The sequence below is a fragment of the Orbicella faveolata genome, unplaced genomic scaffold (assembly GCF_042242905.1).
Source record: "Orbicella faveolata isolate gen_17 unplaced genomic scaffold, um_ofav_v1 contig_35, whole genome shotgun sequence".
Classification (NCBI taxonomy): Eukaryota; Metazoa; Cnidaria; class Anthozoa; order Scleractinia; family Merulinidae; genus Orbicella; species Orbicella faveolata.
The window spans coordinates 5,256,510-5,266,736 of NW_028301564.1; the positions used below are offsets into that span (position 1 = coordinate 5,256,510).

At 37.5% G+C, this 10,227-nt stretch overlaps 1 long non-coding RNA gene across 2 annotated transcripts in view; it reads left to right on the plus strand.

Annotated features, from left to right (window-relative positions):
- LOC149102739 (uncharacterized) overlaps positions 1-7,039 on the plus strand; it is a 33,501-nt gene extending 26,462 nt beyond the window's left edge. The window contains exons 1-2 of one of the 2 annotated variants that reach the window (XR_016201867.1): positions 5,963-6,222; positions 6,821-7,039. This is a non-coding gene — a long non-coding RNA (uncharacterized LOC149102739). Of the gene's footprint in view, positions 1-5,962; positions 6,223-6,820 lie in introns of those variants that run through there. The other variant, XR_016201868.1, reaches the window with a different exon arrangement.
- The last annotated feature ends 3,188 nt before the right edge of the window (positions 7,040-10,227 follow it).

A 10,227-nucleotide genomic window follows, 5' to 3' on the forward strand; every position in this document is an offset into this window, starting at 1 on the left:
AAACCAAACTTTAGTTTCCAAACGAGCAAAAGTGGCGTCAGCCGTGCACTGTTCTGTGATAAAGCACGCTAAAATAAGCCAATCAAAATCCTTGTTAGAATTGTTCAAATAATTTGATAGGCTAACGAAGCGACAGCTGTCCATCACAAACTGGACTTCAGCTAAGCTTTCAGTTTCGAGTAGTTCTGAGCGGCTTTCGAGAGAAGAACGATGCCTTCAAAGTTCGCTTTTAAGTTAATTTTTAAATACGGATCTAAAGGCAGGTGAAGGTTTATAGTCCAGAGGAATCCGGCCGTATTGTGGCCCATGAAAACGTGCACTTTTCCAGTGGAAATTATGAAACGCTGAGCTCAAAGCTTGCGGATGAATATGCGAAATGCCGTGTTGAATTTGAAAGGAGCTACAGTTATTTACGGCTTGTAGCCGCATGCAGCAAGATTGCCCGAACTAACGTAAAAGTTAGAAAGATTAAACGACTCCCACTGGTTCTGCTCTGAGCACAGAAGAGAATATCAGAGCAAGCTTTGCACTGAGCACTCGTCGGTTCACTTCGCTGAGATGACCGGAGAACGAGCGTTACTACACTGCATGTAAGTGTTGTTTGAGCAATTGAGCATTTTTACAAAAATAAAGTTTCTCATCATAAACAGAGACAGTTCAATTGTTGTTTTCCGTCGTTGTTTTACTTCTTAAGTATAATTTCTGCCTTCGTAACAAATATAATGTCTTTTATCGAAGTACTGTTTAGGTTGAGAATTTGTTTATTTCGCTACGTGTTTTGTCGGCGGGAATCTAGCAAAACTTATTATTTTAGTACAGTTTTAACACTACTGTTGCTAACAATGGTCTCTGTGAGCCCTATTTACTACAGACAAATAGCTCGTTTCCATTGCGTTTGTCTGAATCACAGGGGATGTTTAATTTGGGGCAAATTTGTCAAAATTCCGAAGTAAAAATTTGAAAGCCAACTTACTGTCATCAACCCGTGTTCTGTTCTCTGATAAAGCACGCTCTTTCAGCCAATCAGAGCACGCGTTATATGGAAAGTTTATTATAACATGTATTAAGGCTATTTTTTATTATTTTTTTAATTAACTTTATTTCTTTATTGGGTTTCAACTATCTTATACATAATTACGTAAAAACAAACTACCCTAAGGAAAAAAAAAGAATAATAAAGGAAAGAAAAGATATAATACCCAAAGGGGCAAGCACGAACGAGACCAAAGGACCCATGCAAGGTGCCACCCAAGGAGAAAATTTGGTTAGGCCTGCGGCAAACGTCGAATCTCAGTCGAACATAATTCGTCGACTCTAGCATAAGTTCGACTTGCTAAGTCGGATAATGCGACACAGGTTCGCCGTTTCAGCAAACGCCGCTCTAAACGTGGGCTGAACTCAATTTATTTATCATGCAAATTACAAAATAATTGATCCAAATGTGATGGACTGGGCAAACCTCCCCCATCTGCCAAACGCTTTTTCCCCCCTGATGAGCATGCGCTGTAGAAAGACAATTGCACTACCGGAAATGGCGCGTTATCGAAAGTTATTGCTGACATCAAGACCGCTGCTGAAGACCGATGCTCAAGATCGCTGCTCAAGACCGCTACTCAAGACCGCTGCTCCATTGTTGTTCGCTATAACAAAAACACGGTCAAGCATGCCACTTGGAGCAACAGCTGTCGTCACTGACACACTATTCTCAGAGCTCTATGTAATACGAGTCTTCTCTTTCTATTTTTCGCAATTAATAGCCAAAGTAAGGCCCGAGGAGCCCTGTATTTCGGCATTTCGCTAGCAAGTCCTAGCAGTAACTAACCGCACATCGAGTGAATAGCACGGGGACACGTGCTTATTCCCGTGTTTTAATGAAGTGCAACTTGTGAAATAGGATCGACGCAGGTTCGACGTTTGTTACCAAGCTGGAATTAAGTCGACTCTTTGTTGCACCTATTTTTAATTTATTCGATGCGACTTGGGTTCGACGTTTCCCCTAGGCCTTTTAAGGGCCCCGGTTAACCGATCTTTTCGAGCCGTTGCTAAGGAAAATTTATTCTCATATAACCTCATCATTTTTGGTTAGTTCAGAGTTATTGCATGTGTTTTAACTTTTTCATGATTAGTAACACTAGTGATGACGTCATCAGGCCACGCCCATGATCATGTGACTAATACCGAAAAAACGCAAAGGCTCCCAGGCAAATTACTTTATCGGGATTTTTTTCATTGATTTAATATTTTAATTTAAATCCTCATTACGCTATGCATAGATTTTGTTTCATTTCTAAAAGGTCAGATTTTGAGAGAATTTCAAAATATTAAAAAATTCGTAATTTTCTGAAAAAAGCATGATTTTGAAAAAGGAATGCATAGCTATCTTTCCAACGTTGGCTTTGATCGAAATCCGTTGAAAAAGGCTTCATTGAATGAAAAACCGCGCTTCCTTTAGCATTTAAAGAAACCGGAAGTGCGCCCGATGTATATTGGAAATTACCCTATCAGGGCGCGCTTAAGGTCATTCCCCAGTATTGCATTGCGCATCCTTACTGCGCATAATTTATGGCGCGATTAGCGCGCGCTCGTGCACGCGCATATTGAAAACATGATGGATTTGCCTTGATACTGAGCTCTATCAGTTGAAAAATGGCTCTAGCTCACCAACGAGCACGGGCACCCCAATTTTCTTTCCAGTCATTGTGATCAACTAATCATAAGCTTTGCGTGAGAAAAGACTGATCTAATTTCTATTGCTGAAAATTGAATAAATAAGAAAATAGCAGATAAACTGTGGTCTTTTCTATTTTGCTGTCGGTAACCACGTCAAGAAATTTGGTTTAAATTTTTAATCAAGGATTTAGATTTCTGTCTGAATCAAACTTAAAATGTTTATTTGTGTTCGACACAATGTGTACAATTTGTGTCCGACACAATGTATTGACTGTAGTTTAATGCGTGTTCTTATGAATCTGGGCTCACAAAAATTTTACAATTTCTGGGAATGCGTTCTTATAATAAGCATTAAATAATGCCAAAATGAGGCATTTTCAATGCCTCACTGCTCCTTAATGAGCATGGGCACCCCCCTTTTTTATTTGAAAATTGAAGTTATCATATGACAAATATTCAGTGGACAAAGTTTGAACAAAAATCTATTGCATCTTTTATTTCAGAGGAATTACCTTAATGTACACTACCATCGCACTTGGGTAAGATCAAAGAAAGCCGCATGGAGTTAGTTTTTCTCTTTCTATTGCTCTTGTTTTTCTGTCTTTCTCTTATTTTGTGTTTGCTTGTACTTTTTTTTACTTTGCATTTTGTGAAAACCAAAGAAAAACATCTCAAATGTAAGCGAATTTGCAAGTTATTGAGCTGTTTTTATTTTCGGCGCTCAGGCTGACGTAAGTAACCGGAAGTGAAATCTCACCTCCTTAGCAACGCGCGCGAGCGCGCGCATAAATCGGTTAATGGGCCCTTAAGGGTGGTGCCTACTTTTGTTAGTGCGCACACGTTCTCCGCATCACGCAAGCCATGGTTTAGCTCCACGCGCGCGCTGGGGCTGAAATTGACGCAATCAACTACGCTATCACGTACACGACTGAAATGAAAACAAAATTTTCCTACTGTGACCAAATCAAGTTTAATGAACCTGTACTTAATCCAGGAACACCAGGATGACAGCATATCGCTAACCACAAACTGTTTACGTCTTCCAGCTGAAAACGTAGCTATTATCTGTTGAAAATTATACTGAAATCCAACTGTAAATATGTACCTGCAGATGGTGTAGTGCGCGCGCAAAACAAGTACGAGATACACAAATGTCTCACTTACTGGGGAGGTGACAGGAAAAAATGTAACGAGCACCGTAAGAGTTTTCAAAAAAGATCAATAACTTTAAAAAACGCGTGGTTACCCCTACATTTTATGTACTGAAATGGAAGTGGCAAGTCTATTCAACACGTGATTAGTTTCTGGTTGTGAGCAAAAGGTATTTAGACTGTATTTTAGCTGAGCCAGAGGAAGGCTGTCAGATACGATAAAAGCGCTTTTGCAACGATTTTGTTATTAAAAACATATCAAAAATGTTTTTTGTCACCATTTACCATGTAGTTTAAAGATCTTTCAAATGTGTTTGCTTTTCTGTATGTAAAGGCGAATTCTATGGAAATCTGTGAAGAAATATCCTTTCCCTCTTTTTTCAGGAAAATGCTGATGTCAGCATTTTTGTTGAGATTCAAGGGCAATTATCTCGAAAAAATGCGTTGCTACCCCCATTTTTCTTTGTGGATTCCAATAGCCCTTGCAAAGATCTACTTTTTCCGCGTGGTCCTTACCCAGCGAAAAAACCTTGGTATTTAGTAGAATGTGTAGAAAAGTATTCTAAGAAAAATAAAATTGGATTCCGACATTTTAACGCCCTGAAATCTAGTTTTAAAGTTCCCGCTTGAGCCACGCCCAATGAAGTTGACCGTGAGTCAGTGCAAAAAGAGTCTGGGTTTCTGAATGGGTCATGACGTCAAGTCAGGAATCGCCAAATCGTGCTAGTTCAGGTCACTGTTGTTTCAGTAGTAGTTACGAGTTTTCGTCGACAAAAAACAAACAAACCGAAGTTGGTGAAACAATGCGGTCGTCAAGCAAGCAAATAAAAACATGAACCTTTGAAATGTTCCTGAAGTGACGTCATTCATCACCAATCTTTCATTAAGCGGTCAACTTCATAGGGCGTGGCCGAAGCGGGAAATTTAAAGCTTGATTTCATGGCAAAAAAAGGATCAAAATTTATTTTTTGGTTAGTTATAGAGACACTCAAACCACAAAAACCCTGTAGGCCGTATGGACACTTTAAAAAGGAGCTAAAAATTCAACAATTACAATGTATATCACTATATAAGAATATCAAGAGGAAAATTTAGTGTGCGCTATGAACGATGGCATACGGACGATCTTACAAGTGACCAAGTGTACGGGCGTTCCACTTCAAATGTTGTTCGCAAAAGGCTTGTCAGAGTATGTACGTGCTTTGTAATCAATTCATTTGTTTTCGCCCCTACTGGAGGGGGGCCAATTTCACGTCTATCCGAACAGCTCAGGTACAAAATGGTGTTCCGAAAATTTTTGCTTTACCTACCAATGCTCGAACGCACTCTTTAATCTGCGATTGCTACTAGTATTAAAAATTACTTAGCAAATACACCAATGAGTTAGACGTAATATTTAAAACACGAAACACCGTGTTTGGCCACGTTCTCAAACACCGCAGGAGAGTTAAAAATACGACGCGCAGTGGAGTATTTTTCACGAAGTTCGAGGTCTTTGGAAATATGGTCAAACACGGTCTTAAGTGTTTGATAAAACTTGTCAATCGAAACTAAAACTAAGAAGAAAACGAAATCTATGCTAATTAAGATCAGATATCCAAACATCGTCACGGTCATGATTTCCGCTTTGTTTAAGGTTGATTAATTATCAATGAGTTTGCGAACGTGAGGTTCAAAAATAGCTCTAGAGCTGATATTTCAGGAAATTTATGTTTCAGTGAAGACAAAACGGACAAAAATGGCCAGGCATTAAAAAGTTATCGACAATAAAAAGTATTATAATAAAGTTAAAGAAGAGATTTTTACATAAGCAAGCGGATCTAAACGGTCCAAAGCAATTAATTATATTTGTAGTTATATTTAAATAAAGATCTTTCTCCAACCTTGTGACATTAAATGTGAGGTTGACACTGCCTTGTTTGCCTCACGAAAAGCGATTAAGGAAGAAGGTTCTTAAATAGATGATTTTTTTCATAAGATAGTTTTTATAGACTCTTTATAATTAACGACAGAAAAAAAGACATTAATTTTTTGTTATTGGACTAGCCTCATAATGTCGAGTGGGAATACATTCAGTTTTAAGCCATTTGCTTGCTAATAAACTAATTCAAGAAAAACGTTTTACCCAGCGTTGAGCCCACTGTTAATGGAATGATAATGAAGGAAACGTGTTAACATAATGTTGACGCTTAAAACTATATAAAGAGAAAGTAAGCAAGCTAAGGAAGTCAACTGGAGCGAAGTACTTACTTGTCTAGTGTTATCGTTTTCAAGCATTGAAGGAATGAAGGCCCAAGCTGTTGTAATTCTCGCCATTCTTTTTCTGCTCGCAAATCTCGTTACTGATAGTCACGGCATTTCGGGGCCTATTCCAGGAAAGAAAAGAGAGTTGGAAAGAAAGGTTTGTATCGCTCCCCGAAGTTTTGATAAACATAAGAGATTTGAAGCTGGACAACGCAACTTTAAGAAAAGAGATTTCAAATTTTTAGCGTCAGGGAAAGCGGCGACAGAGTCTGAAACAGACTAGAATGTTTTGCTGCATTACTAACAACAAAAAGTTCGAAGCTTATAAAGCCTTTGAATATCAAACTATACGTTATGGATTTAAAAACTTAATCAAGCTGAGACTTTATAAGGCCTCATGTATCTTTGGCCTCCTCGCTCAGTTGGTATAGCTTCCGTAGAAATTATTATGGTGAAATAACCTATTGTCCTGGTGTATCAGTTTATGCTAAAAAGTTGTGTTAAACTGAGATACTGAACGGTGTTTCTGTGAATTGAATTTTTATAATAGATAACCAACGTATTATTTCATATCTTGGGTCCTCTCTTTCAAAACGAGTGCTCGTGCAAAACCTTTCATATCATAATGGTTTGATTTCCATAAAAGTGAACCTGTAGGTGAAACTCAGTTTCAAATGAATGCTTTCGCAAGGAGACTCGTTTTGACGCAGAGGCAAAAGCCAACTCAGTCGGAAATGGGCTATTTTCTCTGGCAGGTTGAGAGAGAAGCAAAGAATCTTGTTAAACTTAAAAGAAGTATCGCATGTGGGGGAATGGAAAGGAGAGCATTTGAGGAACACAACGAAGAACAGGAGAAATAGCCATGAAAATAGAAAGGACTGATTAGACTACGTTATATGAAGATGATCGTGACACAAATACTGTAACCTTAAGGATTATTGTAACAAAGCAATAAAATCTTAAGATTAATTTTATTATTTTTGTTTCGTTTTGTTTTCGACAACATCTATGACTCGAAAACAGTTCTTCCATTAATCTGGTTTCAGTCTAACTAAATTCCGTTGATGAAAGTTTACAAGTTACACCAAGATCATGGTCTCTTGGTTACACATAAGTACTGTTCTTTTAGCTTGTGCAGGAAAACAGGAGAATCAAAATAACTATAAGAATGTAATCTGGTTTTTCTAATCTAAAAATCCCAACATCCTCAAAAGGGAAGTGAAAGAAAATAAGGAAAAAGAAGTAAAATCACTACATTGAGATATCTATCTTTTCACACTAACTTACGACATGCACGGTTTGGTTTCAAGAACAATCTCTATTTGAAATCATTGTTTATTTGTCACCCGGCTTTCTTCTGGATTAAGCAGGCGATGAAAATAGCATGGTATTCAGTATTACTTTTTCATACGAGTTGTGCTACACTGAATACTAGTTGAAATTTTCACCAATTAAGAATCCTGGCGTCCAAAATTAACGACGTTATTAATTCCTTCCGATAGGGTAAAATGGTTTTATTTGTACCACAGTATTAATTCCCTCAGTTTACAGTAGGATAATAAAAAGTGTGGTTTAAAATAGCTCTACTGAAAGCTGATGTTTCCTTAGGCCAACTGCAGTTTTCTGCAGACTTAAACGAACAAAACTGGCCAAGCATTAACGAAATTCATAGTAGTCAACATTAAAGAAAATTGTGAAGAAAGAAAATAGATATCACACAAGTAGCGCCATAAACTGAACTGACACCAAGCTTGAAAGATAACGCGTAAGTAGTAGAGACAAGTTGCCCCCGCGAAAGGCAGCTTAACAAAAAGGTTATAAAACTGGTAATTTTAATGATTAATAGGTGTTTTTATTATTGGAGCACTCTACACGCACCACGTCAGGTTAGGAACTGCAGGAAGCAGAAACAAGGCTTCGGACAAAAAAGGGAGTGAAGCAAAAAGCTGTAAAATACGTGTTTCTAAAACGTCGTCTTTCTATAATTAATTTGATTTGCAAGGAGAGAGAGTCCTCAAAATGTTTAAAAAGACACCTGTAAAAGATAGCCTTTTATAGGTAATTACTACTTTCCATGTAAAGAAAGAGTCCAAATGACAACATATAAAACAGCTTTAAGTTAATGGTATAGGGCTTCTATATTTCCAAAGTTAAGTTTCTTCTGGAATCCTTAAGTTTTGACTTTGATTATTCAGAAATACAACTACTTCTTTCTTTAGAAGTTCAAAAAGGAAACCTTAATATAGATGAGACTTTGCATCTGACAGTTTAGATATTTTATTGCTACTTTAAAATGGTCCAGTGAACATTTTGGTGGTGTTGTGAACTGAGGTGTCCCGTGTTGCTAGTACGGATTGCATACTGTGAGATAGCATTATTTTATTTTTATTTTTATTTTTTAGATTCTGGGTTATCTTAACAAAGAAACAGAACTAAAGATTATTAAATCTAATAAATCTTATGTGGCAGTTGTATGAATTCAATGGCGTTTATGACGCAAAAGATAGTTCTTCGTTTTATCGTGTTATTTGAATCTGTTTTGTGGAAAAATATCCTTGGAAATATCATTTCTTTAATCCGGTTTCATATAACTCAATAGCCCTTTCATCTGCATATACACTTCCGCCAAAAATGGACTCTCACACCGTTGTCAATCACTTCAGGTGGTGGTAATTAGTGTTTTATTGCCATGCACTATGGCGTGCACAGTTTGGTTTGAGGAAGAGACCCTATTTAAAACCATTGTATATTACTTTCCTTTGGATTAAGTAGAGGCGATGAAAATAACGTGGCATTTAGGGCCTCCACAGATTAAATACTTACAGTTGCCGATGAAGAATTTTTCATGATTAATTAGCGCTTTTAGCCACAAAATAAGACATGGCACCTCGGCATGTACCAACCCTTCAATGACGCGACATGTTTCTTATTGATAATTAATTAGCACTTTCGTTGGAAAGAAAGAGGGGAGATTTCCGCATGCACAAGATCAGTTTCTTAATGATGTGGCTTCTATGTTTTTAAACCTTGGTTTTTTTGGGGGTTTTTTTTTTTTTTTTTACATTTTGATGATCAGAAAAACAATTGTCTTACCACTCTATTACCTTGTGTAAGAACTATTCAAACTTTTGACCTTAGACTTTGCGTTTGCATGGGTTTTATTCCCTGTTGGTGGTATAGGAAGACGATTACTATTAGGGATTCTAAATTCGACTATATCGGTTTGTTTTGTCGTTGCTTTTCGGCGCCACTGACGACTCTAAAGTTTGCAAGACATTTCGCGTGTCAGATTACACGCAGCAGGGCCTCTTGTTTAATATAGAGCAATCCTCTGAAATCGAGTTATTTTTATGTTCAGTTCAAAGCAATTTAAGGTCATTCCGCTGAAATAGAACCTGCACTGAGATTTTTGTGAAACTTTGCCTATCGATTGTTTATATCATAGGAACTTAAATTTTGAAATAAAAATGAGGGGTCCCCATGTTCGTTTAGGAGCAAAAGTCCCTCGTTTATACCCATATAAATCCTTATAACAGCACCATGATTGTAGTTACCATTGCTTGCTAAATTCATGTTTTCGACGATTGCTTTTTGTTCTACACTAGGAATTGGTCCATATCTATTTTACACAGAGAAATTTATTACTCAATTCAACACAAAAGAAAAAATGATAGGTCACCAAACTCGTTCGCGAGAAAATGACGATTTACCTCTGTGACGGATAAGAAGCCTTGCGTTTATAGTATTTTCTAAATGAAACCCGATCGTTGTATTCGGGGAAGGAGAAAACGCACACGAGGTGTAGATTCAGCTAGAGGAGATATTTTGGAGATATTTTAGATATTTACTGTGTTACCCGCCCTAGAAGGATTATAAGGATTATAAGGTAAGTTCTTCATTTTTGTTGTCTCTTTCACTTTATATCATTTTCTCTCGTTTGGTTATTTCGTTGCGTAATGCACATTTATGTAATTTTAGTTCTCACCGCATACTTCAATTCAACAAATAAACCAACAATCAAGAACCAGAAGTTGTGTGGTTGATCACGGCGAACTCCGGATCGATACTTATCAACTAGGACTCGGTTCGGGAGCGCGACAACCTCTATGGCGAGGTCCCGCTGTAGAGAAAAAGCCGCCGTTTTTTAATGCGCGCGCGCTAA